Source organism: Narcine bancroftii, chromosome 1, assembly GCF_036971445.1.
Source record: "Narcine bancroftii isolate sNarBan1 chromosome 1, sNarBan1.hap1, whole genome shotgun sequence".
NCBI lineage: Eukaryota > Metazoa > Chordata > Chondrichthyes > Torpediniformes > Narcinidae > Narcine > Narcine bancroftii.
This window is the reverse complement of record NC_091469.1, coordinates 239,755,973-239,774,097: the sequence shown is the minus strand read 5'-3', so window position 1 is coordinate 239,774,097 and position 18,125 is coordinate 239,755,973. Positions and strand designations below refer to the sequence as shown.

The following is an 18,125-nucleotide window of genomic DNA, read 5'->3' as shown; positions in this document are numbered from 1 at the left end:
AAGATAAGGAAGACCTATTGTTCTTTCCCAAGACCACATTTTAGCAAGTTGGATCAGTTGGCTGTGTTCCTGCTGCATTCATAAAGACAGAGCCTAAAAAGAAAGGCTTTGGAGATCAGGACAGCTAGAAGATGGTCACAGGATGCTGAAGAACAGATACAGGACTTCCTCGAGTCACTGGATTGGGTGATGTTCAGGAACTCAGCTAAGGGTATGTATGATCACACCAGGGTCATAACAGACTTTATTTAGTGGATGAGTGTGTCCCCACCAAATCATTCAGGTTTTTCCCAACCAGAAGCCCTGGATGAACAATGAAATCTGAAAACTGCTGAGAGGCAGATCACAGGCATTTAAATCCAGAGATCCAGAACACTAAACAAGGAACAGGTACAACCTATGGAGAGCCACCTCACGGGCGAAGTAAAGATTCCGGACAAGAACAGAAACAACGGATGATACCTAACAGCTGTGGCAGGGCCTAAATGACATAACCTGCTACAAAACCAAATCCGGTGCAGTAGGAGACAGCAAAGCTTCACTCAATGCCTTCTATGCCTGATTTGACTGCCAGAACAAGGAAGAACCTCTGCACACCCCCATGTCCGCTGACATCCTCTTCTGTCAGTATTTGAAACACAATCTCCATCAGCACCAGAGAGGCACGGGTTGGCATACTTAGTCCCCTGCTCTACTGCTTTACACCTACGACTGCTCAGTACAGCAATACCATCTACAAATTTTCTGAAAATGCCACAGTAGTGGGTTGTATAAAAGGGGGCAACAGGAGGGAATTTGTAAATCGACAACAACCTCACACTCAGTGTCACCAAAACCAAGGAGCAGATTGTGGACTTCAGGAAGGAAAGACCAAAGGTATACAATTCAGTGATCATTTGGGGAATCAGAAGTGGGGAGGGTGACCACATTGAAATTCCTCTGAATCACTATATCAGAGGACTTTTCTTGGACCCAACACACTAATGTCACCATGACGAAAGCAAGTCAGGACCTCCCTCTCCTCAGAAGTTTGCTGAGGTTCAGTATGACATCAGAAATGTTGGCAAACTTCTACAGATGTGCTGACTAGCTGCATCATGGCCTGGTGTGGGGGCACCAATACCTCTGAGCGGAAAACCTTGCTAGAGGTAGTGGTCACAGCCCAGGACATCACAGCCAAAACCCTCTGCACCACTGAATACATCCACATGGAAAGCTGGCATCAGTGAGCTGCAGCAATCAAGGATCTACACCATCCAGGACAAGACTCGCACCACCAGGTTCAGGAACAGTGGCTCCCCCTCCACCATCAGACTCCTCAACAATGAATTCAATGAGAAACTCATTTGAGGACTCTCATTTTGCATAAGTTGTATTACTGATTTTTTTTTCTATTTTGCACAGTCTATTTTTTTTACCTTTCTCTCTTTTGGATACATATCTTTTTCTTGTGTACAGTTTGTGCTATTGCTAAGTAGAAATCCTGCCTGGCCCGCAGGAGAAAGAATTTCAGGGTTGTCTGGAGGTCTTGTACTGCATGCGCGCTGAGAATAAATCTGAACTTCCATCTCTAGGCTCTAGGTCACTCCATCGGGTAAAACCTTAATTTAAACCGGGAGTTGAATCTATTGTTTAAATGGAAAACTGTTGCATAAATATTTGGATTGGTCTACAAGTCCCTTTATCAGATTGACTGAACTTCTGCAATTGTAATTCATGAACACTTGTACCTCATTCTTGTTCTATATTACTCTATTTTTTTTTCCCAGAAGCAAATCTACGTGTATTAATCCCTGAGGTATGAAATTCATTATCAGTGTGGTGCTCTCTATATCTGTTTTGAAATTTTTTTTAGATAAAGCTCTCAATTTAATATGGTCAGTGTAAGTAGTTTGTGTAGGAGATGTTCTACTTGTGCCCGTGATTACAGAAAACATCAAACAAAACAATTTATAACATATCCTTTAATCATTACACAAATGATCCCTGCTGCTCAGGCATTTCAAGAGATTGCAGTTGCAAGATACTATCCAGACGTGGATATCTTAGCCCATGTTCACCTCATGGCCAGTAGCAGTCAGTGTCTCCTAAATGAAGCAGTATAGTGTGGCACAAAGCCACAGGAGCTGTGCCTAGAGGAAGAATCTGCCTCCCTCAGTGCTGCTAATTGTAATCACACATCATTTGTTGTGAATGAAAGCTACTAAGATAGAAGCTTAAGGATTTGGCTTTGCAATTTGTTACACTTGTGTCATGACATTCCAATAGATCAGGGGTTCCCAACCTGAGGTACGTGTAACCCCAGTGGTAAATTTGCATTTTCAGGGGGTACATTGGGTCTGAGAGAATTACCACTACTGTACAATAAATGGTGTTGTTATCTGCAGTCAGATTGCACAATGTCGTTTTTTTATCCTTAATTTTTAGGGGTACATGGGAACCTATAAAAATGCCCAAGGGGTACACAGGAACAAAAAGGTTGGGAACCCCTGCATTAGATCAAAAAGTTAGATTTAATTGATTTTGAAAATTTCATTGAAAATAATTTATTTTCATTCACAATGGGTACTTTCAAGGTTTTTGATGTATCAATTAAGTCTTGAAAAATGAGTAGATCTTTATGGGATTATAGTTTGAAACAATACAGTCTTAGGCCACCTGCAACATGGTGGATGGAGGTGGCACATAAAACTAGAAATAGAAGTTGAGATGACTCAGCAAAAACATCGAGGAGGCATAATGATGCTTCTATGCACCTGAAAAATAACTCAAGGTAAACCTTACTGTCTGGGATCATAATGGGGTTGGTCCGAAAAGTCTTGATGCTGTATCCCTACAATATGTAAATTTTGCACTCAAGGAACACTGACAATTGTATGTTCCATTCATCTGGATTCTCGGTCCACTGTATTGATTGCATCTGAGAACTAAGTTGTTAGATAGTTCCTCGAATAAGCTTGTATTGCAGAGATTTTCATGCTGTAGATCAGTGTTTCGCAACCTTTTTCTTTCCACTCACGTACCACTTTAAGTATTCCCTATGGAAAGGATTGCTTAAGGTGGTATGCGAATGGAAAATCTTTTTTTCTTTGGCTTGGCTTCGCGGACGAAGATTTATGGAGGGGGTAAATGTCCACGTCAGCTGCAGGCTCGTTTGTGGCTGACAAGTCCGATGCGGGACAGGCAGACACGGTTGCAGCGGTTGCAGGGGAAAATTGGTTGGTTGGGGTTGGGTGTTGGGTTTTTCCTCCTTTGTCTTTTGTCAGTGAGGTGGGCTCTGCGGTCTTCTTCAAAACTACTGTTTTAATCTTACCTAATTGATTTGTTATGTGCACGGTTTCATAACTCCTAAGGAAGTGGGGCAATGACAATTTTTCTCAAGCAAAATATTTCAGTAACAATTAGTTCTAGAGGAGTGATTCTCAACCTTCCCTCCCCACCCATACACCACTTTAAGCAATCCCTTACTAATCACAGAGCACTAAAAGCATAGGGATTACTTAAAGTGGTATGTGGGTGGAAAGAAAAAGGTTGACAACCACTGGGTTAACCAATAGAAGGCAAAGAATTGAAATAAATGGGTGTTTGGCTGGTTGGCAATCAGTGATGAGCTAAGTGCCACAGGGGTCAGTGCTGGACCCACAACTGTTCACTATATACATTAATGATTTGGAAGATGCTGTGTGCAATGTATCAAAGTTTTCTGAGGACACTGCATTAAGGGGAAAAGCTAATTATACAGAGGATGTGGAAGGTCTGCAGAGAGCATCTTCACTGAGCACCTTCGCTCTGACTGCAACAATAACAGGGATCTCCCAGTGGCCAACTATCTTAATTCTACACATCATTCCCACACCATCTTATCCATGACCTCGTGCACTGCTGAACCGTGGCTTCCTGCAAATTGGAACAACATCTAATATTCTACTTTCCAACTGGTCAGCATTAACATCAACTACTCCAGCTTCCGTAACCCCCTCCCTCCAAGTCTATCTCTTTTTCTATCCCTCTGTCTTCCTTCCTTCAGCTCCCCATCCCCTTCATTTCACTCTCCATTCAGAGCTACTCTCTCCCCTATCACCTCAGCTTTCTTCTCTTTTACCCTCCTATGTCCTTTTACCTGCATGCCTCCCCCTGCCCCTCCCTTCCTCCTCTCCCTTCTTCAACCTTTTTAGTAAGCTTTTTGCTCATACCTGCTTCAGGGCTCAAGCCCAAAACGTTGTTTACCCCTTTACATGCAATAGATGCTGCATTCTACTACATTTGCAGACCTCCCTGTTTCACTACAAAGAAGTATAGATACGTTAACTGAGTGGGAAGGGGTCTCACCGGTAAATGTCAGATTTAGAAGAGAAAATCCTAGAGCAGATTATTTATTTAAATGGTGAAAGACTGCAACATGTTCTTGCAGTGAGAGATTTGGGAGTGGTTATGGATGAAACACAAGAGCTGATGAAGAATGCAAATGTAATGTTGTCCTTCATTGCTGAAGGGATTGAACTTGGAGGCTCAGATGCAACTGTACAGGGTACTGGTGAGGCAGCACCTATAATACTGCATGCCGATCTGGTCTCTTTATATGAGAAAGGTAGTGTCGAAGAGATTCACCAGGTTGAAACTAGTGATGAAGGGATTAGTTTATAAGGAAAGATTGAATCACCTGGTACTATACTCCCTGGAATTCCAAAGAATGAGAGGGAATCTTTTAAAAAAATTTAAAATTATGAAAGGACCAGATACAATAAAGACAGGAAAATTGTTTCCACTGGTAGGTGAGACTAAAACTGCAGGAGATAGCCTTAAAATTCAGGGGAGTAGAGTTAGATTGGATATTATGCTTTTCCCAGAGAGAAATTCCTGTTGAATTCTCAGCTCCAATAAGCATTAAGTGCTGCCTCTTTTAGATACATTTAAGACACAGTTACATAGATTATTGTGTAGTAGGAGAATTAATATAAGGCATGTTGGTGGAACAGAGTCCATAGTCAGATCATCCATGTCCTTATTAAATAGCAGAGAAGGTTCAACAGGGTGGATGGCCAACTCCTGTTCCTATTTCTTATATGTTACACATGTTATTTTGAAGTGGATTTTTATAGTTATGTCAGTTGGTTGGATAAAATGTTACACTTTGATTTTTCTGACTGGAAGAAAGACAAGGTTTATTAAGATCAATCAAGCGGAGTATTTCTTCTCTTCAGAAGTGATTAAACAAAGAGTAAAAGATTCAGTCATTCCTCTATGACCATTTACATTTTCTGGCATGACATTTCCTTGGCTCATACAGTGCTAAAAAGTGCAAAGAAATAGTAACATAACCTTTACTGCAATCTCCGGTTAAATGGCACAACTTTAACGGCTTTGGATGGAAGTTAGTTCCATGTACCCAATATTCTACACTTGAAAATAATTAAACTGTGCAAGTTGGGAAGGAATTCCAAAAAGATACAAGAAGTGGAAGAGTCCCAGATAATTGGACATTGTTTTATTGCATGACTTCAACATGGTCAATGAACATGGTGCTCAGTGCTGAAAACTGAATGGAGGGTGGGGGTTGAAGTGGAGAATGTTAGCAAATCAAAATATCAAAAGGGCAAAAAATACTGAGAAAGGGGGAGAATAAGGGAGGCAACAGTGGCAAGGCTGATTGTGGCACCTCAGGACTGAAATTCAAACCATTGGAGTCTGAGTTATAGCATAAAAAGCTTACATTTCTTTAGAGTGACAGGATTGTTTAGGACGTTCTTACCTTGGCCAGTTTTGCAACAGGGACACCCTCTCTTTCTCCACATCTAATGTGGCAGGCAACACACATACAGTTTGAATTGTACTTGTTTGCTGTCTTCCATTTTGATCCTTTAGCAGGCGCGAGTCTTGTAGCAAAAATGTTCTGCCTGAGTGCAATTTAGTCTGTTCTGTCCCATTTGCCATATCTGCAGGCTACTCACAGTCCAATATAGATGCTTTCAGTTCCTTGGCACCTCAATTAGTTTTACCACCACCAATGCCAAATCAGTTTCAGTGGTTGAACCAGTAAAATAATCTTAATTTTTTTTACAACTGGAGGTAATTTCATTCAGTTAGTCTCTTGGATTCTTCCTTATGCTGCAGAATGCAGTTCAAGCTATGAAACAATATACAAAAGGTGATATTCTCCCAATACTCTCTGTTATATACAGAGGAAACTTGGGACTATTTTATGCTGGATCATGAACACTGCAAGACTGTAAGAGCTGCATCACACTTGAGTGGTGAGCATGCTCAGTGCAACAGTGTATCAATACATGGCCTGATGTGAGTAAAGATTTGTGCTTCTAAATTACAAGGTTTTCTTAGTGTTTATTAAGACCTCCAATGGTACAACCGAGGACATAATATGGTGGCAGCAGTGGGATTGATAGAAACCCACACCATATAGAAAAAAAATCCCTGGAAACCAAAATAAACACGAAGAGAAGGAAACAAAGAAAAAGCAGTATTACCTGACTACCAGAGCTGGAGAAGAAAATGGCCACAGCCGCAGCATTACACCCAGTCATGGAATGGGAACCCAACGACGTTACAGAGGCTTTTAAAAAGTTCAATCAGAGGTGCAACCTGGCATTCAAAAGTTTCCTCAAGGGAATCACACCAGAGGAAACAGTTAGTTACATCCTTCTTTGGATGGGGGAGCAAGGACTAGACCTGTTTAATAGCTGGGAGCTGGCTGAAGGGGAAGAAAATAACCCAAAAAGGATATTAGAAAAAATTTCTTCACATCTGGAATATAAATCCAATTTCCAGGGATTAAAACAAGATCCTGATGAGTCAGTAGATAATTTCCTCACAAGGCTGAAGAACATGGCAGCAAAATGCAACTTCAAAGAAATCTAGGAGAGAAGAGTCGACCAACTAATCTGGGGAAGTGCTCATCCTGAAGGGCAGAAAGCTCTCATAGGAAAAGACAGCTTGAAACTAGCAGATGCCGTAGACACAGCTCAGGCCTTTGAGGCCACTAGGAAGCAAATGCAATCCCTCTCCATGCAGGCCAACATGCAGCACAGAGATAGAAGGGTCGATGCCATAAAGTGCCCGCAGAGAAAGTCGCAGACATCCGAGAACTGCAGGAGGTGTGGCAGAATACACCCCTTCGATAACCACAAGAAATACCCCGCATATGGTTCGAAGGATCTGTGGGAAGGTCAATCGTTGGGAAAAGATGTGGAGGTCTGACATGAAAAAAGGAAGAAACCAAGAATACAGAAGGAAAGTACAACTCGTCGAGGGAAGTGACAGCAGTGACTCCAACTCACTGACGCTCGGCATCGAAACTATACTCCTTCATGAGATGTCCAAGAAAGGGAAGGGAGAAAAAAATGAATTACACACCATGATCCAAGTTAAAAGAAAGATTGGAAACAAGCCAACAATATTCAACTTGAAAATAAAGTTGGATACTGGATCACAAAGCAACGTCCTCCTGCTTAGACTGTACTGCCAGATGATTCCCGAGCACATAAAGAATGGGTAACAAGAGGAAGGCACACTAGAAGCTGCAAATGTCACGCTCACAGCCTATGGTGGCCCTGTGATTAAACAACGAGGAAAAGTCCAAATAAAAGGCAAGCATAAAGGAAAGGGCATCATATGCACATTCTGTGTGGTTGATGCCGACGGACCAGCAGTCCTAGACCTGAATAGTTGTCAGGAATTACAGCTAATCTCTGTAAACAATGAGATCAGGGAGAAGAAAATGTCCAAGAGGATCAATAGCGACATTCCACAAGCAATGCCCTCTGATCACAAATAAAGCCGAACTCATGGACATGAGTTTTGCTTCGATCTGTCAATGAGGTAGATGGTTGTTCCAGTCTTTAGTTAATAAAAGCCTGATAGTTTCACAACTCCAGCCTTCTGTGATATTGATATTACATCAATTTTATTAACTAAAAATATCAAAGAAGCATGGAACAGTACCTGAAACCTGAGAAGCTTGACATTGACCCTCACTTGCTGGATGCCCCAAACACGTTCGAGCTTTGGCTATGCTGTTTTGAAAACTTCCTGGTGGCAACCGTGGATGCCATCACCTCAGATGCTAACTGACTGAGTCTACTCCTCTTGTGGGTCGGGCCCCAAGTGTTCCCGATGATCAGCAATGCCAGGTCAAGGCCCAGTATCACAGGAAGGTTAATGAGGTCTATGCCAGGCATCTCCTGGCCACCAGAAAACAGTGACTTGGTGAGTCAAGTGTCAATTATCTGTGGGCCCTATGGAACCTGTGCAGACCGTGCAACTGTAAGGCCATATTGGCTGTCTAGAACACAGAGGATGTCATCAGAGATGGGTATGTGGCCAGCATCCTCTCTGGGTACATATGGCAATGACTACTGGAACAAAAGGTACTTGATCTGCAAAAGGAAGTTGAACTTACAGAGACACTTGAGGTGGCCCTCCAGAACTTAGATGAGTAATCTGCCGCTTAGTCGCCGTGGGCACCACTATCATAGAAACATAGAAAATAGGTGCAGGAGTAGGCCATTCAAGCCTCTACCACCATTCATTATCATGAATGATCATGGCTGATCTCTACTCAGTACCTAGTACCTTCCTTCTCCCCATACCCCTGATCCCCTTAGACACAAGGGCCAAATCCAACTTCCTCTTAAATATAGATAAGGAACCGGGTTCAACCACTTCCTGTTACAAAGAATTCCATAGATTCACCACTCTCTGAAAGAATTTTTTTCCTCATCTCAGTCCTAAAAGACTTCTCCCTTATCCTTAAACTGTGACCCCTGGTTCTGGTTTTCCCCAACTACAGGAACAACCTTCCTGCATCTAGCCTGTCCAATCCCTGAAGAATTTTATACGTTTCGATAAGATCCCCCTCAATCTTCTAAATTCTAGCAAGTATAAGCCTAGTCAATCCATCCTTTCTTCATATGTCAGTCCTGCCATCCCTGCTATCAATCTAGTGAATCTTCTTTGCATTCCCTCAATGGCAAGGATGACTTTCCTCAGATAAGGAGACCAAAACTGTACACAATACAGTTTGTGGTCTCACCAAGGCCCTGTACAGCTGCAGTAGAACCTCTCTGCTCCTGTACTCGAATCCACTTGCTGTGAATCCCAACATACCATTTGTTTTCCTCACTGCCTTCTGTACCTGCACACCCACTTTCAATGACTGGTGCACAGCAACACCCAGGTCTCGTTGCATCTTTCCTTTTCCTAATCTGACACCATTTAGGTAATAATCTTCTCTCCTGTTCTTGGTTCCAAAGTGAATAACCTCACATTTATCCATATTATATTGCATTGGCCATGCCTTGGCCCACCTTGTGAGTGATTGGTCCCCTACACCATCCCACTACTCTAGAGATCTGAACTTTGTCGCCGTTGCAGGTGATTTCCCCAATTGCTACTTCTGCGGGGAGGGTCAGCATCCAAGGATACGCTGCCCTCCCAAGGATGCAGTGTGCGGCAGGTGCCGGAAAAGGGGGCCAAAATTTGCCAGTCCAAAACATCTGCAAGATCTAGCAGTGCTACATGTGGACAGTCGTCACTCTGGGCATCTTCCCTGCACACCAGCGATGCCATGTGTGAGTCATGGGGCCGCCATTTTGGACTGCACGCCAAATGGCATCTTCCCAGGCAAACGACATCACGAGGTTCCCCCTGTAGGCAGCGTGTAGCCTCTCAACCCTTGAGGTTGACCTCCCTCCTGTTGTTTGTCAATCCACACCTGATTGCAAGCTGGTGACCATCAGGAGTAGATGGTACTGTGCATTCATTAAGTCAGAGGTTCAGCGCTTATTGGACGAGGGCATCATCGAGGCCAGTAATAGCCCTTGGAGGGCCCAGATCACCAATGGGTATAGGTAGCTTGATGCTTACCTCCTTCTCTGCATATCTGATATGGTCAACCAAATTGCACAATATCAAGTATTCACCACAATTGACCTAAAGTTAGTGTATCACCAGCTCCCAATCTGCCCAGAGGACCACCAGTATACAGCATTTGAACCAAAACATTGCCTCTCCCACTTCCACTAGGTCCCTTTCAGCGTCATAAATGGGGTCTCCATCTTCCAGTGGGATTTGGACTGCATGGTGGACCATTACAATCTACAGGCCTCTTTCCCATACCTTGATAATGTAATTTTCTGCAGCCATGACCTGCAGGATCATGATGTGAACCTCTGTAAGTTCCACCAGGCAGAATAATGCATGAAACGTACTTATAATGAGGACAAATGTGTGTTCTGGACAGCACGACTAGCCATAGTTGGCTGTGTGGTCAAGAATGGGGCCCCGACCCTGACTGCATGCGTCCACTGATGGAGCTATCTTCAAGTTATTGTGGCTTGCAAGGAATTGCTAGAACAGCTTGCACACACACATTTTAAAACACAGAATATTTGCAGGACTTTTGCAGAGTGCTTTTTGCAAGAGGCAACAATGTATCAACATACAGCTTTCCTGGGAACATGTGATCTTTGCAAGCGGGACAGAACAGTTTTGCTCTCAGAGAGGGAGGGAGTGAGAAAGAAGGAGTCACAGAAATCAGTTCCAGAGGGACAAGCTGGCAAACTTTGGAAGGATGGCTGGTCAAAGGAGAAGACTGGCGATCTAAAAGGTGACCTGAAAGAAAGAGGATCATCTGGAGAACCCTGAAGGGGGCAAGTTTCGTCAGCAAGACTGATTGAGAAGGAATCAGTTGCGGATGTCCTGGAAAAGGAATCTCTCTCTGAAAACCAGAAAAAACCCTTCTGAGTGGTAACCATTTGCCTGTTAAACACCAAGGACTGGTGAACTTTGTTAATGCTAACTTCTGTGTACAGTACAAGAATTGCCTACAACCAGTGAGATTGGACTGATCGAAAGAACTTTTCTAATCTTAAATATACATTACACACATCTGTGCTTAGTATTAGAGGGGGGATTAAGTAGGTTAGGTAGGTTAAGTAAGTAAGTTAAGTAACAAGTTAAAGTTTAATTCTGTTTTCTTGTTCAAATATAATTAAAACTACTTTTGTTTAAATAACCCTGTGTTGTGGTGCATATCTATTGCTGCTGGTTTTGGGGTCCTCTGGACTCTGTAACAGTATCTTAGAAAGGATGTGATGTTGTTGGAGAGGGTGCAGAGGAAATTTATGAGGAAAATTCCCAGAATGCAAGGGCTAACGTACGAGGAGCATTTGACAGCTCTTGGGTTGTATTCATTGGAGTATAGGAGAATGAGAGGGAATCTCATAGAAACATTTCGAATTTTGACGGAGTGGATGTAGTTAAGATATTTCCTTTGATGGGTGAATCAGGGACAATGGATCACAGTCTTAAAATTAAAAATTATCCATTTAAAACAGAGATGAGGAAAAACTTCTTTAGTCAGAGAGTCGTGGATCTGTGGAACTCACCGCCTCATACAACGGTGGAGGCCAGATCAAATTTAAACAGGAAATTGGTAAGTATCTAATTAGTAAGGGTATCAAGGGATGTGGGGAAAAGGCTGGAAATTGGGACTAGGTGTGAGCATAGTTCATCTTAGTGCAGCATCACAGAACAGACTCAATGGGCCTAGTGGCCTGCTTCTGTTCCTTGATCTTGTGATACCCTCAAAGCATTGAAAAGATCTCTCAGGTTCTTCTCATACTATGCTTAATGGGTCCCTAACTATGCAGACAAGATTCACCCATTGGTCAACACCACCACATTTCCCCTACCAGCTGAGGCCCAAGCTGCATTCAACAGTATCAAAAATGACATTGCAAAGGCAACCATGCATCCCATAGATAAGTCCACAGCATTCCAAGTCGAGAGCGATGCATCTGACCTTGTCCTGGCTGCCACACTCAATCAAGCGGGCAGACCTGTCGCCTTTATCTCATGTACCCTCCAAGTCCCTGAAATTCGCCAATCTTCTTTCGAGAAGGAGTCCCAGACCATCATGGAGGCTGGGCACTACCTCGATGGGAAACGATTCACCCTCCTCACAGATCAGCATGTGGTCGCATTCATGTTTAATAGAAGCGAGGGGGTAAAATTAAGAATGATAAGATCCTCTGGTGGAGAATCGAACTGTCCACTTACAACTATGACATTCTTTACCAGCCCGGCAAACTTAACAAGTCCCCAGACCCTCTATCCCAAGGAACCTGTGCCAGTGTCTAAATGGACAGACTGTAGGCTCTTCACAATGTCCCTTGCCACCCCAGAGTAACTAGGTTTTCCATTTTATCAAATCTTAGAATCTACTATACTCCACTGAGGAAGTCGGGCTATGACTAAACACTGCCATGTCTGCGCCGAATGCAAAAACCCTTCTGACTGGTAACCATTTGCTAACTTCTGTGCGCAGTACAAGAATTGCCTACAACCAGTGAGATTGGACTGATCCAAAGAACCTTTCAATAGTATCAGAAACTTAAGTACTTATTTTGAGCAGCTCAACCTTAATTTCAAGGGACCCCTCCTCTCCTCCAACCAGAATGTCTATTTCTTTATGATCATTGATGAATACTCCCATTTTCCCTTCACCATCCCATGCCCAGACATAACCACGCCACAGTTATCAAGTCCCTCCGTAATATCGTCACTCTTTTTCGCTTTGGACCACCAGCTACAACTCTTGGGGTAATGGGCAAGTGGAAAGGGAAAATGCCAGAGTCGGGAAGACCATCCTCCTGGCATTGAGGTCAAGGGGTCTCCCCGTCTCCAAGTGGCAAGAAGTCCTCCCATACACACTCCACTCCACCTGGTCACTTTTATATTCGGCCATCAACAACATGCTTCATGAACAGATGTTTGCTTTCCCTACGAAGTCTGCATCAGCGACTATGCTACCTGCCTGGCTTACCTCGCCAGGACTAGTATTGCTCTGGAAGCACATCCAATCCTGCTCCCGGAACCTGCAGCTGACCAACTCCTACCCCTGGCCACTGTTGTGGCCAACAATGTACCAGCCCCACACTCCCCCACCCCCCCACCTATCCCCACCCCTCAACAAACTGTTAACAGGCCTACCTCACAAATTGCTCAGAGCACTGTAAGCCATGCCCCAACCATTGCCATGTCACTCGCTTTGGCAGAGGAGACCATCTGATAGATTAAACGTGTAAAATGTATATACATATAATGGTTTCACCCTCTCTTTTTTTCTCACCCCAAAGGACTCTTCTTAAGAAGGCGGGGTAAATGTGGTAAACCACTATTATGCCATGATTGTCTGCTGCCAGCCCGAGACCGATCCTACCCATAACCTTTCCCTTTCTCTTTGCTTCGATCAGTCAATGAGGTTGATGGTTGTTTCAATCTTTAGTGAATAACAGCCTGATAGTTTTCCATCTCCAGCATTTTATGATTATTGATGGTACATAATCTTCTATTTGAGGCATGGTTATTTTTGTTTCACCAATCATGGGACAATTACATTCGGCTGACAGCTTTCTCCCTCTTTTTTGATAGAGGTTATATTTTAAAAATGCCTTATCCCTGGTTTTGATTGAAGGCTTCTTTTGGAAATTGAATCATCGAATCTCTGGTATTTGAAATTTAAACACAAGTTTCTTCATTGTGCTCATGACAGAGCATATCAGGAAATTGTACTCCCAGTGGACCAATAATCAGCTTTTGAAATGTAGTCCAGGAACAATGAGGACTTGCCCTTATTGGAAAATATTAAAATCATCCAGCCCTCAACAACTTTAGAGCTGTTCATTATGCCATTAACTTCCTCATCATTTATTTTTCTGTGAGCCCCTTTTGAAAATTATGTTCAATGCTTTACAAGATCTAGGTTTCAGTAGAATAGTTGTTATCTATCTTAAATGTCTTTGAAAGAAATGTTGATATACTGGCTCCTTGAATCACTGTAATCCATCTATTGAAAGAATTTCCTTAATCCTGTTGTATACAAAAGTGATGGTAATAAATCTACCTCTCACTCCTTCCTTCAGCCAAATGCACTTCGCACCTCTCCCTCATCTTTTCCCTCTCCCTCTCCCTCCAGCTGCATCCACCTTTGGCCGCATCATGTCATTTCCCTTTATTTTTCACAAGCTATCCGTGTTTCCCCATTCACTAACCTTTCTGCCTGAACAAATCCATTCCTCACCCAACGTACTAAATCCCTGCAGTTCGCATGACATATAATGTGTTTAAGGTTTGATCATCGGAAGACCAAGGAACTAAATTAACAATTTATTCCCATGAAGACCAGATGTCAAATTGAATTCAATAAATCTCCTTATTTGTATATTGTTAGGATGTTCATAAATCCAAAACAGTTCAATAGCTTCCTTCTTGCCAGCCTGATTGGTTTATTACATGCATATCTTTAGTGCCCAAATATGTAATTGATTGTTGATTATTTCAGATGTAGTTCAACCTGTAATATGTCCAGATCATTTTCTTTCTGCCTTTGCCTGTCCTTCCCACCAAGGACCAGTTTGCTGGCATTAGAAATATTATCTTTCTATCACAATACAAAATGAAAGAAAGAGAAAAACAGAAAGTAATTTATTTGGAAATGATTGTTGATACCTCAGCAATATTAGACAGTAGAAACTTATTGACATTCATTTTTTTGAGGGTAGTCACAGAAAAAGGCAACGTCAATTATGACTCCATCATAGCAACATTGTTTCCATACACTTCACTAATTTTTGAATTAATGTTTTCACTGGAATTTCCACAGAAAATCTCAGGACTGATTAGAATCAACAAAGAGCCTGTTACACCACTAGCCTACTACAGGGGGCGATCTCTGTACCTGCAGGAAGACCCACCGGAGGACCGACTACACCTGGCTGGCTGTCAATCAGCTGACCTGAATAGACCCCGAGTGAGCTAACTCCACCCGGCCGGCTGTCAATCCTGAGCCAGCCTCTCTCAAGCCAGTCACTCAGGAGCCACCATCACAGCTATGACTGTAGCAGAGACTCTTAGCCAAATAAAGCCTGTTGTACAGTTTTTGAGTTTGTGTCTGCTCACTGCTGCTGCAGTGCGTCACACTAGACAAATATCAACGAAAGTTTTTGAATGTAGCAATAGTGGTGGCTAATTTAGGCATAGATGGCATATGGAAATACAAAATTGTATACTGTTAGAAAAAATTACTTATAACTTAAGGAACCAACCAGAAAAAATGTATGTGATTTGGAAACCATATAAGGATTTTGATGAAAGTCCATCCATATTGTCCGTTATACCCGCACCTCCCAAATAATATGTTCAAGATAGAATTACTATGTTAGAAAATATAAATAATGAATGATGTAAAATTATTCAGGTGTGCTTTCTTTTTTCCTTTTCTTTTTTCTTTCTCTTTGGGGGGAGGGGGAGGAAAGGGGGGGATAAAAAAAAATTAAAAAAAGAACAAAGACCCTATAGAAAGCATTCCTCGCGCATAAAGTACACAGAATTGGGTGAAAGTGTGCACCCTTCTTAACAAAGCTACAGTTAATTTGAAATTATAGTTGGCATGTATTTGAACTTCACCATTAATGACAGAAGCTGGGTTAATCTCTCAGTAGTTTACACAGTGTTCATTTATTATTCTCATATATTAAGAAAAAAAGGGATGGAATTAGGAAACCTTGAAACTTGCAGAACAAAGGATAATTCTTGCCCATATTTTAATGAATATACCAATAAATCAAATTAATACTGTGGAAAATATTGAAGAAGAATTGTTTCTTAATAAAGCCAATTTTGTGATGGAAAGGAAGGTAAATTAGTCTCTATTGGAAATGTCGAATTTAAATAAAGGTCTGAAATAATGTTGTTCACTTAAAAATATATATCAGATACTCTAGAAAAGTGTGTCAGCATGCGATCTTTCCAAGTAATTTTTGTATCATTTCCCATTTGCTTTCCAAGGAGTTATTGCATCATGTTCTCTGATATCCTGTGTATTATGGATTTTATGAGCCAAAAATTCTATTGTGTGTGCAGAGCACACTTTTGGGAAAGAGATCAAGGTCCTTTGTGCACAGTATCCATTTGCAAATGGATATTGCTAGCTGTACACAAGGGATTTGGGGTGTTATGCAACATATGACTGATGGCACTGTTGAAAAACCATTGTTTGAAGACATGAATTGTAAACAACACAGGTCTTGGACATAGGAGGTGGCCTAAGCCTAAGCTCTTGCATTTGTCTCCTCCCAATTCCAGCAAAAAGGTAGTGATTTGATTCTCCTGGAATGCTTCCACAATGGTGGTTCTGTAAAGTAAGTCTTCTCTACCTTATTGTTAGAGGGTGGTAGAGACCATTGAGTCATAGAGTTGTACAGAAATAAATTGAGCCCATCAGCCCACAATATCCATGTCAACTTTACTGTACATCTATGCTAATCCAATTTGCATGCATTAATACTGTATTCCTCAATGTCTTGCCTATTCAAGTGTCGGTCTAATTGCTTCTAATCAGAGTGATTATATTTGGCTCCACTATGTTTACTGGCAGTGAGTCCCAGATATCAACCACTCTGCAGAAACTTGAGGGAAAAGATTTACACAGAGAGTGGTGTGATAGTACTGATCTATCACCAATGTACATAGTGTATATAGTTACTGTATCTAGACTGTGCTTACAGCGATTGGCTGAGAGCTAAGCCACGCCTATTGTCTGGGCCTTAAAGGGTTGTGTCCCTAGCTAGGTCGGATCATTCCGGACTGGTCGGCCACCTGTGAAGAGCTCCTGTCTTTTGCTAATAAAAGCCTTGGTTTGGATCAACAAGTCTTTGGTTCTTTCAATGAGCTCTACAAGTGATTGATATCTGGAACTCAAAGTGGTGAAACCAAATACAATCACAGTTATCAAGTAGCATTTGGACAGACACTCAAATTAGCAAGGCAAAGAAGAGCATAGAAAATCTAAATTCTATTTATTTATAATCTGAATTTTAAATTAAAGTCCTCCAATTCAGGCAATATTCTGTAAATCTCCTCTCCTCAGATAACTGTGATCCATGTCCCACATATTCATCTCAGCCTTTGGAAGGATGTGGTCCAAACCCTCGCTATCTGGTGAGAGAACCTCAACTACTGGTGAGGAGAACCTTGGCAACTGGTGAGTGTCAGGAGCTGTGCTTTGTTTCACGGGAGTTTAAGTTGAAGTGGAGCAAGATCTTTGGATATTGGTTGGAGACTGTGATATAGATAGAGCCAGCAGCAAATTTTTAGATGGAGCAACCAGTCTGTGAGTAGCTCAGTGTAGGTGGGATAGAGATTTTGACTCGCGAGGCTAATGTGAACAGACCTGAGGACACGCTACAGGTACAGGTAAGGTCAGGTAAGATCTTTTCATACTAACCCTGAGTAGGTAGTGGTATTCTCCAAATGCAGGATGTGGGAAATCTCGGATAGCACAAGTGTCCCTGATGACTACGTCTGCAAGAGGTGTATCCAACTGCAGCTCTTTACTGACTATGTTAGGGAAGTGGAGCTGGAACTAGATGAACTTCAGATCATTTGGGAGGCAGAGGGGGAGATAGGCAGGTAAATGGGTGACTGTTAAGAGAGGGACGGGGAATAGGCAGAGCATCCCTGTGGCCATTCCCCTCAACAATAAGTACACTTTTTAATTCTGTGGAGAGGGATGATTTACCAGGGATAAGTCATAGCATGGAGTCTGGCCCTTAGAAGGGAAGTGAATGAAGAGGAGAGCAATGGTGGTTGGGGATTGAATAGTTAGGGAAACAGATAGGAAGTTCTGTAAAGAAGATCGAGACTCCTGGGTGGAAAGTTGCCTCCTAGGTGCCAGGGTCAGGGATGTCTCAGATTGAGTCCACAGCATTCTCATGTGGGAGGGTGATCAGCCAGATGTCATGGTCCACAGTTGTACCAATGACATAGGTAGGAAAAGGTCCTGAAGAGCAAATCTAAGGAGTTAAGAAGGAAGCTAAAAAACATGACCTCGAGGGTGGAATCTCTAGATTTCTGCCTTTGCCACACTCCAGTGAGGACAGGAATAAGAAGTTATAGCAAATGCATGTGTTGCTGAGGAACTGGTCAAACTGAATCAGTGACTTATTTAAGGACTCTTTCTTTGCACCCTATTTATTATTGAATATTTATTTTCTGCATTGCACAGTTTGTTTGCACTTCCTTTTTGTTTACATTCTTCTCTTTTGTAC

At 42.3% G+C, this 18,125-nt stretch overlaps 1 protein-coding gene and 1 long non-coding RNA gene across 9 annotated transcripts in view; one reads left to right on the top strand and one right to left on the bottom strand.

Moving 5' to 3' along the window:
* LOC138740630 (uncharacterized) overlaps nucleotides 1-18,125 on the bottom strand; it is a 151,809-nt gene that overhangs the window by 86,696 nt on the left and 46,988 nt on the right. The gene's annotated exons all lie outside the window — the stretch shown is intronic.
* The window catches only part of LOC138740646 (uncharacterized), a 58,741-nt gene that overhangs the window by 39,281 nt on the left and 1,335 nt on the right, over nucleotides 1-18,125 (top strand). For both annotated transcript variants that reach the window (XR_011343093.1, XR_011343092.1), the window contains exon 3: nucleotides 16,946-17,059. This is a non-coding gene — a long non-coding RNA (uncharacterized lncRNA). The remainder of the gene's footprint in view (nucleotides 1-16,945; nucleotides 17,060-18,125) is intronic.